Source organism: Haliotis rufescens, unplaced genomic scaffold (genome assembly GCF_023055435.1).
Source record: "Haliotis rufescens isolate VD_foot unplaced genomic scaffold, xgHalRufe1.0.p SCAF_7, whole genome shotgun sequence".
Classification (NCBI taxonomy): domain Eukaryota; kingdom Metazoa; phylum Mollusca; class Gastropoda; order Lepetellida; family Haliotidae; genus Haliotis; species Haliotis rufescens.
In genome coordinates, this window is record NW_025964361.1 from 32,362,028 (window position 1) to 32,384,496 (window position 22,469).

General features: G+C 39.8%; 1 protein-coding gene across 1 annotated transcript in view; it reads right to left on the minus strand.

The window, feature by feature from the left end:
• Positions 1 to 22,469, minus strand: part of LOC124146027 — a 260,173-nt gene that overhangs the window by 182,140 nt on the left and 55,564 nt on the right. The window lies entirely within an intron of this gene.

Here is a 22,469-nt window from a genome sequence, read left to right on the forward strand (position 1 = left end):
ATGTCTGTGTTACCATACTGCAGTTTAATATAAATACCCCATACAGATACAGTATGCTGACTCCGAGCCGACCAGTCCTTGTTTTATCTCCTTAATGCCGCGTGCTAGACAGGTGAACCACATGTACCATCGTTTAACGTCTTTTGGTATGACGGGGCCGGGATGGAACACCCAACCTTACACTCCCCAGGCAGACACTCCATCCACTAGACTACAGAGGTGGAACCCAGGAGTTTAAAGAGCACACAACTGGAAAAATGTGACTTAGAAAACATTATCATGAGTGAGTGAATTACATCTACTTCTGCTTTGAACAGAACAGATCTTTAATCATATCATGGCATGTCAGCTGAATGAAGTAAGTCCCAAAGTAAAACAGGTTGTAGTTATTTGATAGTATTCATAAACACGTGGTCATGATATTGTCTGAATCTTACCACGGACTCTGCTATTAGCAGAGGTATCTTAGGAATATGGAAGGGTTTTGTCGTTATTATTAATGTGTATAAACCCAAACACATGGTGATGGTGCTGACAAACCAAGGGTCATAATCAGGACATGTCTGGGATTAAAACCAACTAGCACCAGCTCCTGGCACTAACAAGGGAGGTAACTTTGTACAGAAACTTGCAATGCCAATGATGACCCAAATTTCAGCATTAGAAACTTCCATACATCTTATAGTAATTGGTCCAATACAAATTGAAATCGAAATCGAAATCGAAATTGAAATTGGGAGATCTAAAAAAGTTTCTGTACATGTCACAAGAACCACTGATTTAAATGAAAGTTTTTGACTCTACTCACCATATTTGTTTATATGTTTATAAGGGGTTAGTTTCCCTAAGAACAAAAATTCACGATTACTACAAAACATTCTTGCTTAGTTACACTAGGAAGCGAACACATTTCTCAACAAAACTTCTATCACTTACAGAAATAGCCCCAACATAAAAACCATTAATGACATCGACCATGAACCATAACTGAAAAACAAACACATCCATACTGAATAATAGCCCATATTATGGCGTAAGGGAAATAATCCAAAATTATTTTGTCCAGACATTCTGAAAATATGACATTTTACTGGAACAATGGCCATTCAGGCAAGACAGACTTCCCAAGAACAAGTTATAACCATAAATATGTTCATTTTTCAATAACCTCGGATCTAATACCAGAATCCTCTGTTGTGCCACATCCCAATGAAACTGTCCTGCGAGGTATGAATTACAATCATGATAAACTAATTTCTTGAAGATGGTTAAGCATGTTAGGCCCCTCATATAAGCCTGTCGATTTATAAACCAATTAATAAGGAATATTTCGGCGCTATTCAGGAGACTGGGCAGAGCAGTTCCATCAATACTAGGCAATTGATCCCCTTGTGTTGGCATATCTTCGACAAGCATTTTCCCAACATTGGACATTACCACCAAGACAACTCGCCATAAATGTTCCACGAGCGTCTCAGCTTGCCCAAGCTACATCCCTACTTTGAGGAACGCAAGCAAATTAGAATTATGTGAGCCTGTCCTTGAGACAAAAATAGTTGAAACATAATTTGGAATTAAGTATTGAACAGAAAATGTAAAAAAATGTTTTGTGCCATTTTTTTATTTAAGTCCATTCTACAGAGATGGAATTGGACTTTTGGTGTATTTTTGAAACTTGTTCTTTTGTGTGCCACTGTAGAGTACCATTCCTGGTGTAATCAAGAATGTTGGTAATCAGGACATAAAATAATAATAACAAGTTATATGTATTGCACTATTTGTTTGTTTGTTTGTTGTTTAATGCCGCACTCTGAATTATTTCAGCTATATGACGGTGGTCTGTAAAATAATCGAGTCTGGACCAGACAATCCAGTGATTGACATCATGAGCATCGATGAGATCGATGACATGCATCAACCAAGTCAGCGAGCCTGACCACCTGATCCCGCTAGTCGCCTTTTACGACAAGCATAGTTGCCTTTAACGGCAAGCATGGGTTGCTGAAGACCTATTCTAACCCGGGTCTTCAGGGGTCTTATATTGCACTAAAAAATCCAGTCACTTAGTATCTTCTCAAAGCTCTACTCAACATTATATACATTATATACACAAGCAACTGTGATAATGTGATAGGTAGCTGTGACAATGACACTTGGAACAGGAAGGTCTTTAAATGAGATTTTAAGGAGTGTTGGTAAAAGCATGTAGCAGGCAGTTCCACAGAACTGGAGCAGTGTAACTGAAGGAACAGTACCAAAATGATTTTAGGTGACGTTTTGGTGTTCTCAGGAGACCGAGATCAGCACATCTTAATATCTGGATAACATATCCCAGAGATACTTTAGACCTGTTCCACTAAAACACTGGTAGTTAAGTGAAAGAATCTTGAATTATATTCATGTTGCATTGATGTAAAAGGCAACTATGCTTGTCATAAGAAGCGACTAACAGGATCGGGTGGTCAGGCTCGCTGACTTGGTTGATGCATGTCATCGATCCCAATTGCGTGGATCGATGCTCATGATATCAATCACTGGATTGTCTGGTCCAGACTCGATTATTTACAGACTGTCGTCATAAAGCTGGAATATTGCTGAGTGCGGCGTTAAAAAACAGACCAAACAACCAATCATGTTGCATGGGCAGCCAATGCAAAGATTAAGAACTGATGTGATTTGTGACCTCTTGCTGGTCTGACTGATGATTCTATTAGAAGAGAAAATCACCATATTACGGTACATGCAAGGCTTGGATCAATCCATGTCTTTGACCAATTTCAACAGGATAGATGATCCAGTTTCATGTTTCCTAGAGTTGACACTGATCAAATATTATTGAACTTGTGGGATATTGAACAAGGCAGATAGTTCTTTGGATATACGACTTCTTTATTACAATGAATGTGACGTCTCAGTGTAGATACTAATGCAGTTATCAAGCAAGTGGAACTATCTCCCTTGTTCATCACACCGACTTCTAAATGCCACTTAAAGAAGGTATCCCCCTTCATGGAGACTTGGCAATTCCAGCCATCAACAAACTCAAGGACCTTACACATCACTTGCTTGATGACAGTGATTGTATCTCCACCAAAAGGTAGCAGTCAGTGTAATAAGGAAGTTGTATATCCATAGAATTATCTCCCTTGTTCATCATACCAATGTCACATACAGACATTGTGGGGTATCATCAAAGGCGACTCGTGAAGACACGGGGTAGAATAGGTCTTCAGCAACCCATGCTTGCCGTAAAAGGCAACTATGCTTGTCGTAAGAGGCGACTAACGGGATCAGGTGGTCAGGCTTGCTGACTTGGTTGATGCATGTCATCATATCCCAATTGCGTGGATCGATGGTCATGATATCAATCACTTGATTGTCTGGTCCAGACTCGATTATTTACAGACTGCCGTCATATAGCTGAAATATTGCTGAGTGCGGCGTTAAACAACAAACAAACAATCATCAAAGGCAGGGATATAAAACCTTCACAAACAAGCATACAAATGGACAAAAATGTTCACAATGTAAAGTAAAATTAAACAACAAAGACAAAGTTGATGGAAACTGGACCAGACTATAATCCCAACATGAAATACACAACAATATGACTGAATGCAAACATGAATGTGGGCTATAAATCTCACTGACAACTCGGTATTCAAATACAGGCCAATAAAACATAGACTCACATACTACATTACTCATAATGTAACAAATGTTATATTTGGGATAACACTTTCTTAGTAAAGTACAGATTCTAGTACTTTTTTTATTAGCATCTCATCCAGGATTCGAACCCACTCTCCCAAAGTGAGGCACCTAATCACCAGCACACAAAGTCAGTGATCTAACCCACTCAGCCACTTGGCTTCCACTACTAAGAAAGTGTTATCCCAAATATATAACATTTGTAACATTTGACCATTTTCTAAATGGCATTGTGTGTTCACTACATGGCTTATTAGAATCTTCCATTTCTTCCAAAATGTCATGACTACATATAATTTCCTAGGAAAAAAGAACATGGTTCCTGGTTTTCCGTGTTTTGGTGCCAATTGAAGCCATGTGGTATTCTAATTCTTGCATAAATGAAAAGACATGGTAAAGGGTTAAGTTATGAACAAAACCCTTTGAAACATGTATGGTGGTTTCCTAGTGCAATATCATCATGCTCAATCTAAGTATGATATCAAAATAAATTGAAAATTCTGGCACAGGGAGAGCCTATTCATCTAGCCTTTAATAACTCACTTTATCAAACAAGAAATTGTGAAAGATGAGGTATGTGATTGATCATGCTAAGCCTGTGACAGTTTCCACAGTAAACCCTATGATGTATTGCTGTGCACCTTCATCGTATCAATACAGAGCTTATAATGAATACTTCATAATGCCATTATCATATTTTCAAATCCGGAAGAAAAAGACGACAAAATTATTTGCTTTTTCAAGATTGTCAATCAATGTCATTTACAATCTCTTCATAAAAGTTATTTTCATATAATATTATCGATATTATTAAAGATAACATTTAATTACACATCAAAAACTTTCATTCTGTATTTTTAATGGATTCAATTTCAAATATATTTTTTGCCTGAGGGATGCAACTCTGCACAACAAACTGTGGCACATAAGACAACAGGGCCACCTATGCTTACAGAGGAAGTGATGTACGAGGGGTGGCTGAAACATTCTGAGCCTAACTAGGTTGGTTGGTTTGTTGTTTAACGCCACACTCAGCAATATTCCAGCTATATGACGGCGGTCTGTAAATAATCGAGTCTGGACCAGACAATCCAGTGATTAATATCATGAGCATTGATCCACGCAATTGGGATCAATGACCGTGCATCAACAAAGTCAGCGAGCCTGACCACCCGATCCCGTTAGTCACTTTTTACGACAAGCATAGTCGCCTTTTACAGCAAGCATGGGTTGCTGAAGATTTATCTACCCCGGACCTTCACGGGTCCTGAGCCTTACTACGAAGGATGTATAGTAAACCCTTAACAGTTTATACACACTGCACAATTCTTTCCATGCCTACAGGCTGCATTTGAACCACATACAAAACAGGCAGAAAATTTCTGCAGCCATCAAAGTGACTCTTATAGTACAGGAAACTACGGTTATAACAAACACACTTATAACGAACTGATGGTAATAACGAATTTATTTTTTGGTCCAGGCCATTTGCTGTATATATGCTGTATATATGCTTATAACGAACTACAGTTATAACGAACTACAATCGTCTGTCCCTTTGAGTTTGTTTTAACCGCAGTTGACTGTACACCCTGACGAGGTTGCATGTATTACCGTAAGTGCAATACTCTCCATGCTTGCAGGCTGCATTTGAACCACATACACAACAGGCAGCATATTTCTGCAGCCATCAAAGTGACAAGCTATTCTCTGTTGATGAAAATGGACAAAGTTGTCTAGCACACTGTCATCAAGTACCTCCAATTGAAAGGGCTCATTCAAACAGCCAGCCATGCAAACATGGAGTCAACCTGGGGAATGATGCTCCTTCCTCTGCCTCTGTTGGGAGGCGGGCAGCAGAGTTCAAGAGTTCAAGAGGAAAAGCTTCAATGGTGTTCCATCATCAGGATCAACTGCCACCACTAAGGAAAATATTCATAAAATATGTACGACTATGGATGATCAACGGCTCACCACACATCACATAACCAATACAGTGGGCATGTCTTATGTCAGAGTTTTGGGAACCCAAATTTCTCAATTTGTCAAAATTTTCCTCATTACATTTTGCAAGGTCACATGACCTTGACTTACTGAATATTGACCGACTTGGCTATCTAACTTGAATTGTTTGGTCTTTTTATAAGAATATATCCACAAACCAAATCTGGTAAATATCAACCAATATAGTCAGGAAACCAACAGCTGTTTGATCTGATGGCAGCACAGGGATGGTTGGCAGGACGGATGCCATGCCACCTACCTGTCCAAGACCTCATGATAAAAAGGTAAATGGTGACAGATTTGTATTCCATATATAAAAACACATAAAACTGGGGGAAAACTCTGACCTTGAACACAGACCTATTGGACAGTGGTCTTCTGTGCCATTTGACTGATGAATGGAAGGCACCGTAAATATCAAGTATAATGATCACCAGTAAATAAAGCCTTAATAAATATTACTTATAGGCTTCCTATCCAATTACAGAACACATCATGCTGGAACAAAACGCTGACCTTGAACCGAGACCTATTGGACACTGATCTACCGTGCCACCTGACTGATAACTGTAGACACAGCAAGTATCCAGTATAACGATTATCAGTAAATAAAGCCTAGATAAATGAGACTTATAGGCTTCCATTCCAATTACAGAGTCTACTAGCCCAAAGCACAGGGTGGCTTATTCAACCACCAACAATGAAGTCAAGGCTATTTCACAGGATATTGACTATGGCAGATGATGAGCACAAGGCCCGGAGTGCCAACGTCAGACGATGACCATCCGTCCTAATGGCAGCATTGATTGGTCCAAGACTGCCTTCTTACTGCTGCCAGGGAAAATAATTGTGGGTTTCATTTTGGAACTTTTCACTGGTGCCATCTGGCTCATTTGCATATAAAACTTTTCCTTTCTGTCCAGTATAAATGACGACTTGTATACAAAATAAAATACACATTATGCAATGAGTGAGTATGATTTTACGCTGCTTTTAGCAATATTCTAGCAATATCACAGCGGGGGCCCCCTTAGAAATGGGCTTCACACATTGTACCCATGTCGGGAATTGAACCCAGGTCTTCGGCATTACGAGCAAACGCTTTAAGCATTAGGCTATCCGACCGCCCCCATTATGCAATGAAGAGACCTTAATTAACAAGTAACCAATAGGTGACTAGGGAGTTTTCATCTTTACAATTTGACTTGTTCTCTGAGGTTGAACCCTGGCTGTGTCATACCAAAAGACGTCAAAAGGTGGAACTTGTTGTTACCCTGCCTACCGCTCAGCATTATGGGGCAAAAACAAGGACTGGTCGGCTGGGAGTCACGATACTGGGTCTCAGTGGGGTATTCATGTTAAAACCGTGGCATGGTATCTCAGTGGGCTTGCACAATTAAATCGGCATTAGTCTGGACTAGTACAAGCAACAACACACACATACACACGTGCATACACATCACTATTTAAGTTCAATAATTTTGGATGCAACGGTAAACCCCATTTCGCCTCATCTAAGGTTGAAGTGGTATTGGGGTAGTGTAGTGGTTAAAGCTTGTCACTCTGAAGGCCTTGGTTCAATTCCCCACATGGGTACAATGTGTGAGGCCCATTTCTGGTGTCTCCCACTCACTCACTCACTAACTCAACTAATAAACCACTAACTCAACCACTCACTCAACCACCCACCAACTCACTCAACCACTCACTCACCCAACCACATACTCACCCACCAACCCACTCACTCAACCATTCACTCAACCACTCACTCAACCACTCACCCAACCACTCACCCACCCACTCACTCACTCACCCACCCACCCACCCACCCACTCACTCACTCACTCACCCACCCACCTACCCACCCACCCACCCACCCACTCAACCAACAACCACTCACCCAACCACTCACTCATCCACCCACTCTTCCACCCACCCACACACTCACCTACTCATCCACCCACCCACTCACCCACTCACTCACTCGCTCACCCACCCACCTTCTCACCCACCCACTCAACCACCCACTCACTCACTCACTCACTCACCCACTCACTCACCCACCCACTCTTCCACCCACCCACACACTCAGCTACTCATCCACCCACCCACTCACCCACTCACTCACTCGCTCACCCACCCACCTTCTCACCCACCCACTCAACCACTCACTCACTCACCCACCCACCCACCCACTCAACCAACAACCACTCACCCACCCACCCACTCATCCATCCACCCACCCAACCACTCACTCACCCACTCACTCACTCACTCACCCACCCACTCACCCACTCACTCACCCACCCTCTCACCCTCTCACCCACCCACTCAACCACTATTAGGTTAAATGATGCAAATTAATAAAGTTAATGCCCTCGTGGGAATTACAGTGAAACATCATTAGACATTCACAATGCAATTGTCTGAGGTGATCAGTGCCTCAGGGTCAGATTAAGAGATTCTGATGGTGGGTGTTTCAGCTGCAGGTATGAACGTCACACGATGTCAAATCTGAACCTTACATAACAGAGTGAGTGAGTGAGTGAGTGAGTGAGTGAGTTGGGTTTAACAGTATTCCAGTTATATCACGGCGTGTCAGCTTTATGTGGGAGGAAAGCCCGAAGTGATGCAGGTCTTAGACATTTACATCACAGAGAACCAACAGCAGCAATTGATGGAAGTTTTGTCAAATTGAAAAGATTTTTTTTTTTGTGGGGAGGGGGGTGGACATGTGTGAAACAGTAAAAAACCTGCGAGATCGTCTCCCCTGTGGAGAGGGAAGGGAGAGCGGGAGTGAGATGTCCTTTATTTTCAGGGGAAGATACGATAACTTTATTCATGTTGAGAAACACAAGTACTGGATATCTATATAACTTGTTACATTTATCAGACTTTATGAGAGATTATAACTGAAATTCAGTATGAATTAATTTTAACAATATTATGTTCCAAAATGTTCACAAACTACATCATGAAAATTAATTGAGAATCAGCAAACAGGCTGAGCCCATTTAAGGGCGTCTCTCCATGTAAAATATAATCTTTCTCCATGTTCTATATTTGCAGTACAATATGATTAAGTGTGATAACAGAAAATACTTTTATATAATGCATATACAGTAAACTACGGTTATAACGAACGTGCTTATAATGAACTGACGGATATAACGAACTTACTTTTTTGGTCCCGACTATTTTCTGTAGCTATGCTGTATATATGCTTATAACAAACCACGGTTATAACAAACTAAAATTAGAAGTCCCTTTGAGTTCGTTATAACCGTACTTTACTGTATTGCTAAAACCCTAAACAGAGCTACAATCTAAAAAGGATATTTTGTTTCAGCAATAAAAAAAGAAACTTCAATGTGATAAAAACAGTTGACAAACTAAAGTTCATTCTTATTCCTTTTATTATGCCCAATTGCATTACCATTGTCATCAGAAATGAGGTAAAAATGGAACACTGCACAACACCCTATAGCTCTAAATCCCAACACTTAAAACACACTGTTTCTCTTAATCATATAAATTTGTTAAGTAAGGAATTGATCCCTTTCACATCCTGAGACAAACACTCACAGCCAAAGCAGTATTACCTCCCCTTTTTCAACACTCAAGTCCCATTTTATTATTTATTTATTCATTACACTTTTAAAAGACAGAGGTTTTCATGAATATACGAACAAACAGTTCTTGTACCTTTTTAAGTCAAATTCGTTTAAATCATCTGGCTCACACCGTAACCATAATATTCAGGTAACATATAACATGCTGCAAGTCATCAAACATCTTCCCAAAACACAAGAAGCGTTGTCTAAAAAACCTATTTAAACGCTACAAACAGGTTGAAATTGCCCATTTAAATTCTGCACAAATTGTCTCTGTCCAAACACAAGGCCTTAACATAGGTCCTATATGTATGTGAAGCTTGTGAGTAACACAAGCGTTGTATTTAAAGTAGCTTTAAGGTCACAGCAACCTTTGGGAAAGTCCTTTTCATCAAGGCACTCAATCAAAACTTTCGTTCTACACTCTGAATGACACATGGAACAGTTTTAATGCGTGCATTTCAAAGGAATTTTTTTATGAATGTAGTTTCAATGTTTTCTGACAAATGGTACTTTTAATGATTTTTAATGAATGTTTTAAACAAATTCAACAAATGTTACTTTAAATTATTTTTAATGAACATATTCTTAATGGTTCTTAACAAATGGTATGATTTTTTATGAATGTAGTTTAAATGAGTTTCAAACATTTTACTTTTAATGATTTTTATTAAACATATTCTGAATGTTTCTTAAATTTTATTAATTTTGATGAATACATTCTAAAATTTTATACTTAATGCTTTAATGAATTTAGTATAAATGATTTTTAATGAATGGCCTTTTGATGTGTGTCTAATTTAAAAGAGCATGTTTATACTTGGCAGACCACGCACAGGGACTGACATTAAGCTCTACCAGTATCAATGTCACACACACAAACTTGACTAAAAGAAATCTGACCTTTACAAAAATTATTCAACCATTTCATTTCACCGAACGAACACTATACCATACAAACTGAATAAATGACTTTGTTTTTTCGGGACTTGGGTGAGGTGATATAGGGTTTAGCGTGGTGTTCAAGATTTTTTCACTCATGTAGCAAGGTGCATGTGAGTCTGGTTGCTTGTACTAGTCTGGACTTACACTAGACTTCATAGCACACAATTGAGATACCATGCTGCAGTTTAAGATGGCTACCCAATTCAGACACAGTATACTGACCCTGAGGGAACAGTCCTAATATTATACCTTATCAGGCAGGGTAGCAACAAGAACCATTTATTAATGTCTTTTGGTATGACACCGCCAGGGGATTGTAACCACTCTTGTTAATGCCTCACTCAGCATCATTACAGCTGTATCAATGATCGAGCCTGGACCAGGCAAACCGGTGGCTGAAACATGAACAATGATCCACGTCCTTGGGTAAGATGACAAGGAATCAACCAAGTCACCTAGGGACTCATTTGGTAGTTACGATGTGTGACCTCGCTGATAGCGTGTCATCGTAAGTAATGGGCAGCTGCCAATGCTACAACCAACTACCGTAACTATCGACGTAATAAGCGACCACGATGATATTTGCTAATATATTGGCTAGTGAGCAATCGCAATTAGCACCCCTTCCTATTGATCAATGTACACAAGACTTATTTATAATATAATACGCACTTGTGTGTTATATGCACCCTTAATTATGGGCAATTAGATTCTGGAAAAATATATTTGTCGTACATAAACAGTTCAGGCTGTCAGCATAAACCGCGATATTTTTCTTTCAACTCTGTTTTTTTTCACCAAAATAATATTTGAATAGGAGCCCCCTATTTCTAAGTTTGAGAGCGCTTACATCGAATACGGTCCTTGTTTTTCGTTTTCGCTCAGATTGATGATCTATAGGCTGTGGTGATATAGCTGGAATATTGCTGACTGCAGTGACAAACAACATCCACTGTCACAGTCTGTGCCAAATGCCTTTGAGTCTACGAGCCTGAATTTGGCAGTCAGTATTATTTTCCATACATTTTCATACATATGGGATGTTATTAGTTTTTCACTAGTCGGGCTCTGGCCAAGTGGCTAAAGTCCAGACTTCACTCACTCGCTCACTTTTTATTGTATAAGCTGCAAACATGAAAGACAACAAAATACATTCTGACACTACAAACATAAAGCTGCAAGACCTTCAACATCAATATGGTGTTGTATTTAACAACAGTTCGGTTTATTACAACAGTATGTACGGGCTACAGGGCCGGATTCTCTCATCAAGATGTCTATCACGAAACCTTCCACTCCACAGCGACCAGGTCGTAAATTTGTATTGACACAGCACATTCTGGGGGCACACACAGCCAAGGAAGACCCAGTACAATTGTCTAATGCCTGGAGCATCTTATAACTAGTATCCTGTCTGCACCACCAGACTCCTCACATCGTATACATGCATTCCATCAATGAAAGGAGTCTTGGTACAAAACTTTAGGACAATTACTATAAGCATGATAAATAAGCACCCATGACATAATAGCTACTGCAGAATATCAAAATCATCATCACTTCCAAACTCACTGTCTCCATGCTTCTAGAACAGAGGAGTGGGATGGTCTAGTTGATAAAGCCTTAGCATGTTGAAGACTGGGGTTCGAGTCCCCAAATGGGTACAGAGTGTCAAGCCGATTTCTTATGTCCCACACCATGATACTGCTGGAATATTGCTAAAAGTGGAGTAGGCCCCAACTCACTCACTCACTCCACAATGTTAGGTGATTCAGTGCAAGATTGTTGACAAAAAGTTCCCCTCTGACCTGACTTGATAAAATATCTGGCAGTAATTATATTATTAGGGTAGTTCTTCAGTTTGCTCGGATTGAAAATTACAGATCAGGTAGATCGCGTAGCCCGGAGCAGTAACATTTGTGGTTCAAATTATATCCAGCTTCAAATCAGGACTGGTTGATGAGTATTGGCAAAAGTCTAAAAATATTTTTTTTAAATCTGTGTGAATGACATCAAAACTGGCTGTGGCCTCGGCTTAATACGGTTGTTTAAGTGACTACCTACAAGACATGCATGTAGCTGGGGCGATATTTTCCTTGTTCATTTTACACCAAAGGGAAATGGACCAAAATTATCGGCAGTGAGGCAAGCTTACTGATGAAAGAAAGATCCAACTGATTTGGCTGAGGTTAATGACACCTTATTACAATCACAAAAAGAATAATTTCTTCCACTGTAACATCCGAAGAGATTAACACAAACTTTTCATCAAATTTACTAATACAACGCTGAATATCGATATTGCACAAAAAATTACTTGGAGCTTCTGGATATTATTACTGACTGTGCATCAGAAAATTGCCTCCTGTACTGATTTGTAACAATCTATTACAATGCCAGCAAAAACCATTAATACACTGAATCTCATAAAAAAAATCATCAAATTATTTTCTACAGAATCCTCACCCAAATCCCTCTGATTATCCCCAACTAAATGGAAGACTCAAAAACAGGAAGTATAAAAAATATAACCCTCCTGTTACCAACCTTCTACAGGATAATACATTCCCATCCATGCAGAGATAAAGCTTTATATCTTTCAACCTTAATCAAAGACAGGACTGTGTATTTCTATGGCAGAGAAGCAAGCCTCCTCTCCTCCCCACTTCCCTACTAATGACAAGGAAATGGCAGATTTATCCCCAACTCGCATCACCACCATTATTCCCTACCCTGAGACCACCATTCCTCGGTTGCCTCTCCAGGGTTGTTAGCAGCAGCAGAAATCAATGCACCTGCGGAGATTAGCGATAATTTAAGACATCTCCATCTGAAACATACATTTGTCACCAGCCTCTGTTTCCTGTCAGGACCCTGCCACCACAAAGCCATTATTAAATCTTTGATGTTGGGAGTTTTTTTCTACTCCTTTGAGCCCTTAACAAAAACCTTGGTGGCCTTGCAGAGTTATCTGCAGGGTTTTCTTTAATAATAGAAATGACTCCACGATTTTCACCTTTCATATCATTTTCTTATACTTGTAATGATTTAAACGTGATAACCTTTCATGTCAGCTCCTTACACCACACTGTTTCAACAGATGTCAGGAAAAAAAATTCATACAAGTGTCTTATAATAATAGTTTGTGGCATCTCAACTAATTTACTGAGCAGAGTTGTGTCCCTTAGCCATCCAGGATCTGCTAGCATTGATTTGAATCCCAGATTGCCCAATATATTTTTGTAATACTTTTTTTATTCAGGGTTCAGGATACATTGTACACGATATAATGCATATCAATACATTGACTGTTTGCACATCATTTGTAATGTGAGATTGATATTGATTGCCCAATATATTAGTGAGTGAGTGAGTGAGTTGGGTTTAACGCCGCTTTTAACAGTATTCCAGTTATATCACAGCGTGTCAGCTTAATGTGGGAGGAAAGCCCGAAGTAATGCCGGTCTCAGACGTTTACCACTTCGGTGAAACCCACGAGCACAGGTATGGTGCTGACAAACCTAGAAACATAAAAAATATCCAATCAGAGGAGTTTTGACTTGTCACTATTGTATCTGGAAGATACATTATATTGGTTCTTTAAAAGAATGGAGAAATCAACCTTTCTTTGATATACGACAAAGGCACCAACTGTTCCTGACATCCGTGACTTACACTGAGACTGATTGAGTGAGTGAGTGAGTGAGTGAGTCGGGTTTTACACCGCTTTTGACAGTATTCCAGTTATATCACGGCATGTCAGCTTAATGTGGGAGGAAAGCCCGAAGTGATGCAGGTCTCAGACGTTTACCACTTCGGTGAAATCCAAGAGCACGGATATGGTGCTGACAAACCTAGAAACATAATCGGGGCGAACCGGGATTCGAACCCACAATCATAGGTTTCTGGCGTGCCCAAGGGACGCAACTCTGCACAGCGAATCGCGGCGCCTTAGACGACTGGGCCACCTGTGCCCCAAGACTGATTGAGAGTAAATGTATAAGCAATTGACCTTGTTAAATCAGTAAGATAGTGGTTACCACAAACACTTTTCTATGCAGAGACGCATCCCTCACCTGTGCCACTCTCCTGTTTCTGGGTTTGAATCCCAGACTCATGCTGATTATGATACATGGTTTGTCAGCACCACACGTGTGTGGTGTCACAGATGCTACAGATGCACAGATCCTCCCACGTGCTGTAGCCATATGCCCGACAGTGTGAGTGAGTGAGTCGGGTTTACACCACTTGGAACAGTATTTCGTCAAGTGTTTCAGCTTCAGATGGGAGGAGACCTGGGTTCGATTGTCCACATGGGTACAATGTGTGAAGCCCATTTCTGGTGTCCCCCGACGTGATATTGTTGGACTATTGCTAAGGGTTCGATTGTCCACATGGGTACAATGTGTGAAGCCCATTTCTGGTGTCCCCCGGTGTGATATTGTTGGACTATTGCTAAGGGTTCGATTGCCCACATGGGTACAATGTGTGAAGCCCATTTCTGGTGTCCCCCGACGTGATATTGTTGGAATATTGCTAAGAGTGGCGTAACACCACTCACTCAGTGCTATAAAACTAATCCAAATGACACGATTCAGTTTGTGTCAAACAACCACTTCATTCAATACATCCAACATTTTTGTCAAACCCTCATCTCACGAACCCATATTGATCTATATACAATGGCAAGATACCATACCAGAAAGTAAAGTACCATTGCTGTCTTTGAACGCCAAACTTATATTCCAGCTTATGAAAGTGACATTGCAATGACCAATAAAAGACCAAGCAGAACAAAGAGTCATATTCCAAATAAAACAGATTTCATCACAAATAGGTTAGGGGCGGTCGGGTAAGCTAGTGGTTAAAGTGTTAGCTCGTCTCACTGAAGACCCGTTTTCGATTCCCGGCATGGGTACAATGTGTGAAGCCCATTTCTGGTGTCCCCCGGTGAGATATTGCTGGAATATTGCTGAAAGCAGCGTAAACCCATATTCACTCACTCACAAATGGGTTAAACACAACGTGAAATCAGGCATGACAGAGAAGAATCATTGATGCTTTTAAAAGATCTTAAATGGCCATTTTACTCGAAAATCTTTAAACCTCTGTAATCCTGCATGCACTGAGTAGGAGAATGTAGAAATAAAGTAGAACATTGTCCAAGACATCCTTCCTTCAGGCTGATTGACAGCTTGCAATGGATCGCCAAATATTTTTTTTCAGCAAATAGATCTCAAAGTCCTCGCTTTTCTCCTGTAGCTATTACAGTATTTTATCAGCCAAGCTCACTGCGGGTTTAAATAGCTATCAATGCCGAAGCTATTTGTGTGTGGAAAGAGCTCAAGGCCCACAAGCTGAGATTTGAAGGAAACCAATGATAGTGTTCATTTTCTTCCATATATTCTTCATGTCACAGTTTGTTGTCATTTTGCAAGATGAAACTTCGTTGTTTCATGGTCCCGAGGGCTCCTGTTTTTCTTTGAAGGTCAGGCTAGCTTTACTGACTCCTTGCTAGGGCCTACAAGAGTCTCGACTTCATATACCAGAGTTCAAGAACATCACGATTCCTGGCACTCCAAGACACAACCGACCTTCTCCGTAATAAGCAAACAGTATTACAGCATATTAGATTTATGCCATACTTACATAAGCTTAATATCTATTCAAGGTCTGTAAAAATCAACGATGTTGTTCAGCCTTCTGGGCCATCTCTATCCAGTTGACTATATTACTCCACATTTGACAGTGATATGCCTATTGCTCCGTGATGCACCAAACTCATAATATGGATATGGAGAGAGCATAAAATACTTGTCGTTAACTTTGGACTGGGCAATATTCCAGCTACCTGTAAAAAATCTAGACAAGACAAACCAGTGACTGAGATTCTGAACAACGTTACACACCGTCATGGAATGATGATACGCAATCAATCAAATCACATAGCCTGACTACCCAATACATATAGTCGTATCTTACGACCAGTATAGGTTTGCTTGGGACAACTTCTAACCTCGAATCCCCACCGGATACAAATGCCTTACTACAGCTGTCAATACTACATTTTAGATACAATATTACTTTCACTGTATATATAATATATCTATGAACATTTTGTTTAAACTTTTGAAATTCACTGTAAAATCCATCATCATCATCATCATCATCATCAACGTCAACGTCATCATCATCATTACCATCACCATTGTCATCATCATCGTCATCGTCATCGTCATCACAAGGAATAAAAGTTTTCTAAGTGTTCCCTTCAGGCACCGACCCGTGAAGATTCCGGGGTAGAATAGGTCTTCAGCAACCCATGCTTGCCGTAAAAGGTAACTATGCTTGTCGTAAGAGGAGACTAACGGGATCGGGTGGTCAGGCTCGCTGACTTGGTTGATGCATGTCATCGTATCCCAATTGCGTGGACCGATGCTCATGTTGTCAATCACTGGATTGTTTGGTCCAGACTCCATTATTCACAGGCCTCGTCATACAGTTGGAATATTGCTGAGTGCGGCGTTAAACAACAAGCCAACCAACCTTCAGGCACCAGGAACGTATTTAATTTGGACCATTATAATTCTAATTATGCCACTGCCATTCTAATACAAGGAACCTCTGATCTTATTCTATTCATTTCACTTAAATGAAGCATAAACAAAACATGACATAAATAGGAATTAATATCAAATTAAATAACAGATCCAATGTGTATTTGAAATCTGTGAGAATGCCAAGCCATGAGTCCGACACTCCTCAAGGACCACGGCCATTTACCCTGTCACCCTACTCCTGCTAAAGTCACTGCAGGATAGCCTGATATCTAATGATTAACGATTCCACGCCTCTGTGCCCTTGTTTTAAAGGAATGCTATTGAGATGTGAAATTGTGTTATCCAAGGGAGATAATGAACTAAGGTACTTCCCCATCCAGGTCCCAACTGTCCGCATGGCTGATGCTCCACTAACTTCAGCTATAACCATTTTCTGCGGAACAAATTTGAACACGTTAGATTTTTTCCTAAAGAGGATCAGGTGACTATCCTTTGCACGGCGATGGTTGGTTTATGCCACCATAATAGCTTTGATCGATCCAGGTTTTGAGCAAATTCCATTAAAGCACTCTGAAGAGGTATTTAAAGAGAACTAGCACTTTGCTATGGGCTTGGCCGTGTGTTTTTGGTTGGGGAACACCAATGATAAGTGTTCAAAATGACAGTGTCTTCCATCTTTAAAATATTGGCACTAAATATTTACATGTTTAAATAACTCTAGGTACCTTGTATAAAGGTCATGTTAACAGACGATTATCAAAATATTGTTTTTGGTCGTAGCTATTTATCAATGTTTGGCAGCATCAAAGTATGAGATGTTGTATTGACTGGAGGTGAGATGAAACATGGTTTAATGTCACGTTCAAGATTATTGCATTTATATAGCATGTGTGAGTGTGTCTGTGCTTGTACTAGTCCGGACTAATGCCGGTCTTATAGTGCTGGTCCACCAAGATACCATGCTGATACACCACTCAGACACAGTATACTGACCAGTCCTTCCTTAGTCCCTTTATACCGAGCACCAGCCTGGGAACAACTAGTACCACCTTTTAACATAATTTGGTATGACGCAGACAGGGATTGAATCACTCACTTTTTGCTCTCGGGCATACACTCTATCCACTTGGCCATAGTCACACAAAACTCTATACTTATACCACAGGGAAATACTGTCCCTCCACAAGTGTCGAAGCATACTTAGACACTTATAGTTCTTGTGCAAATTGGCCAAAACAGAATATAATCTCAAATATTGTCAAGTATCAAGTGCCATATTTAGGTTTATTTGTTTTGAGGTCCTGGGGACTCACAGATTTTAATTAAGGGAGTCTGAGGTTAAAAATAGAAGTTTGTTTCTTTGTTTGTTTGTTGTTTAACGCTGCATTCAGCGATATTCCAGCCATATGACAGTGGTCTTTCAATAATCTAGTCTGGACCAGACAATCCAGTGATTGACATCATGAGCATCGATCAACACAAATGGGAAACGATGACATCAAGCAAGTCAGCAAGTCTGACCACCCGATCCCGTTAGTTGCCTCTTACAAAAAGCATCATTGCCTTTTATGGCAAACATGTGTTGCTGAAGGCCTATTCTACCCCAGATCTTGCTTTACTTTGCTAGCACAAGAAGATCGTGAATCAATCGACTTTAAATTGTATTTTATATGATTGCATATTTCTTCATCCCAATGGATGCAATGAGAGCACAGAATGGTGCAGACAAACCAAGAATCATGATTAAAGAGAACAATCAATGGATCCTGGCTTAAACACTCTAATTTTTATGTTTGGCCAGTCATTATTCAAAATGCCAACCACATATTATGTAAAGGTCAGTGTTGTATAGACATCAACAATGAGCAAATAACCCTTCAAAACAAATCACAATGCTTTAAAATATCACATCTTGACATCCAATTATGTCGAAGTGTCTCCATAAAAATAGCCACAGTGCCAATAACATTTTCCACACAACTGGTTATGTTTGAGAACTGTGAAAATTACAAGTCACAAAAGTCAGATTGTGGGTATAATTGTGGGTGAAACGTACACAACTGCCATAAATGTTTTGCCATGAATATTTTGCCATGAGTTTTGTCATGTTTGTCATTGTTTGGGCTGAGACGTTTATACCACCTCCTACTGTGTTGTAAAACGCTTTTTCTTTACTTTTAAGCAGATATATTTCAAAATTAACATATCGTTTTTGTTTCAACAAAATCAGTAAATGCACTATCCTATGACAGCATTTCTGGGCAATCACTTAGCTATACACATTCTAAATATCTCATTGCTCAATATGATGTCAATCAGAAAACAGATGTATTTGACATGTCATAAGAAAAGAAATACAGAATACCATTGAGTCTCAGGATAGATTTACCTACAAACTAATTAGATAGTTGGCAGTGAAGGACGTCTGCTGAAAAATCTAAAGATTTAATAGAGTGATGAAAGCTAAAACAGGAATTTATGGCTATGAGGTATGATATTCAAAGGAATAAAAACAAAATACCGTCTTTTGATCATACTGCAAATTGATCAACATAGATCGTATCGCATTCTATATGGTCCTTGACCTTCTGTGCTGTATTTTTATCTATTTAAATGAGGCATAACAAATCGGATTGTGTAAGTTCATAAACTTCTATGGACTCCTTATGGCATGATAAGCTTTGGCCTTGAGCGGACTGTTTCTTTAATTGGATATTGGAACGTAAACCAAAATAGCAGTAATAAAATATCCGACACTGACAAGAAAGTGTTGGCCATGTTTTTCTTAGGTTGTTAAGAAAATAAATCTTGATGCTACTGTTTGTGTATAAAACTTTTCATGAAGCGTTCTTTCACTGTGGAGTGAGTGAGTGAGTTTTGGTTTTACGCCGCTTTTAGCAATATTCCAGCAATATCACAGTGGGAGACACCAGAAATGGGCTTCACATATTGTACCCATGTCGGGAATCGAACCTGGGTCTTTGGCGTGACGAGTGAATGCTTTAACCACTAGGCTACCCGACCGCCCCTCTTTCACTGCAGAACAATCAAGAAATTTCCATTGACAACAAGATGTCAAACAAGTTAATATTATGCTTAGTTTTAAAATAGTGAATTACTGACCAGTAAATAGCATCAGAAAATAACAATGTTACAGTGTTGTTGTGGTACAAAGGCAATGGGTGTGTTACCAATGGTAACACAATGTTACCACACAATCCTCAGTTTAATCAGGTAAAGTGACTGACCCATTGTTTCACTTGCATCCCAAATGCTTTTATCCCAGCTAGAAACAGACGTCAAGACATCGGATGTTGAAAACAATCGGATGTTTCCACACATCATCATTGCTGTAGCTATTTTGATGTAAGATTTCAAAAGACACTGCAACTAACATTGGTTTCAAATAAGCCATTTGTGTAATACATTATCCCAAAAAAAGATTTTCTTATTTTTGTTAAAATACCTACTGATCTACCATACATGTTGGGTCCATGTTACCTGAAACACAAGTTTGTTTTGGTTTTTTGTTTAACACCTCACTCATAAAATTTTACAGCTTTATGACGGCAGTTTGTAAATATTGGAGTAGGGACCAGACAATCCAGTAATTGACATCATGAGCATCGATCCACATAATTGGCATACGATGACATGCATCAACCAAGTCAGCGAGCCTTACCACCTGATACCGTTAGTCGCCTCTTACGACAAGCATAGTCGCCTTTTATGGCAAGCTTGGGTTGCTGAAGACCTATTCTACCCCAGATCTTCATGTGTCTGAAACACAAGTATTTTGTTTGTTTGGCCTGAAAACAACCATGGGATCATGAACATCAATATTCTGTTGTACCTAAAAGTGTCATTTTCACTTACATCAGACATGTTATTGGACATATACCTTCTTGTCTAAAATTCTGAGCAGTTTTTGAAGAGTTAACACCTCACATTTACTTAACCCCTGGGCACGGGTGGCCCAGTTGTCTAAGGCGCCGCGATTTGCTGTGCAGAGTTGCGTCCCTTTGGCACGATTATCTTTCTAGGTTTGTTAGTACCATACCCGTGCTCGTGGGTTTCACTGAAGTGGTAAACATCTGAGACCTGCATCACTTCGGGCTTTCCTCCCACATTAAGCTGACATGCGGCGATATAACTGGAATACTGTTAAAAGCGGCGTTAAACCCAACTCACTCACTCACTCACTTAACCCCAGGCAATTTTAATTATTTATAAATTCCTACAATTTTTTAAAATCAATAAATATGACTCAGTGATCCAAAGAAGCATCAATTAGAACTGTAATAGTACTTTAGAACAGCCCCACACCGATTGAAATATCTCAGTGACCAATGCTAGCCATTGAATTATGAAGATTAAGAAATTCGCAATGTCTGAAACACAGCCTATCAACCTCAAGGCAGGAGGTCTTTAGGTGTTGCCTTAAAATGCAATCATTATTGGTATACAAGACATTTCAAACTAAAATCTGTTTGTGTTCCCGAGTTTACACATATGCCAGCAAGACTGTTGTGACTCAATGTGTGCTGAACATAAGAAAGAGGAAATGGCACATGGGGTATCTGTAAGTAACAAGGTTCAACCAATCACTGCTTAATCTCCGGGGGCATTCCACCCCACCCAGGACACATAGCTGAGATTGAGGGCATAGGCCACGAGGCACTGTCACCCAGAAGTCTGCTGGTTCCCCTCCAGCTGGGCCGAGAGTGGCTGGATAATCAGGGTTCCACCGGGTTGTACTTCACGGAGACCGGACAATCAGGCTCTGCTTTTAGTCTGATATCTAGTTTGGATAATCAGGTCCTCACCCTAGCTGACCTGGCTTTCATTAGTATGGATAATCAGGTCTCCATCTTAGTCTTACTTCTGACTCTTTTTGGCGACACATGGTGTCATTGAGTTTCAGTCATTCATTCATATAATTTTCACCACTGTTTTGCCAATTGCACCCAATGGAATCTGTTTTGGCACATGATCCAGATATTTTCTAGTGTTGACATAATACCTTCACATAGTCTGGATAATCAAGACTTCACCCTTGTCTTACTTTTCTTAGTCTGCATGATCAAGATTTTTTAAAAATATATATATTTGAATGCAGTCTGTTATTTCAAGTGTGAGTTATGTTCTGAAAATGTTTCTGATAAAAGATAAACTGAAGCAATGACAATTTAATTGGTTGAAAGGCAGATATAGGTTACATAAAATAGTGCTTGGAAAGATTTTACACACTCTCTCTTCTTGAATTTATCCTACACCAATCTTGCTGTGTTACAACCCTCAACACAGCCCAACCCCATCTAGCCATACACCCTCAACACCATCTAGATGTACACTGTCAACCGCATCTAGCAATACACCCGAAATACAGCCCAACACCATCCAACTGTACACCCTCAAAATAAAAGTACAACCATGGCCAGTATTATTGCCAGCATTGCTGAAAGGGAGAAACATGATATCAACTCTTAACAATACTGGGAGACAAATATATCACTGATGTGACTGACCCTCCCGTCAGGTTGACCCGAGGCTCCCTGCCTCACACCACATTCCATTGCTCACACCTTCAATTATTTTCTATAACACTTGAGATATATAGATTTCTCTGCTGTCA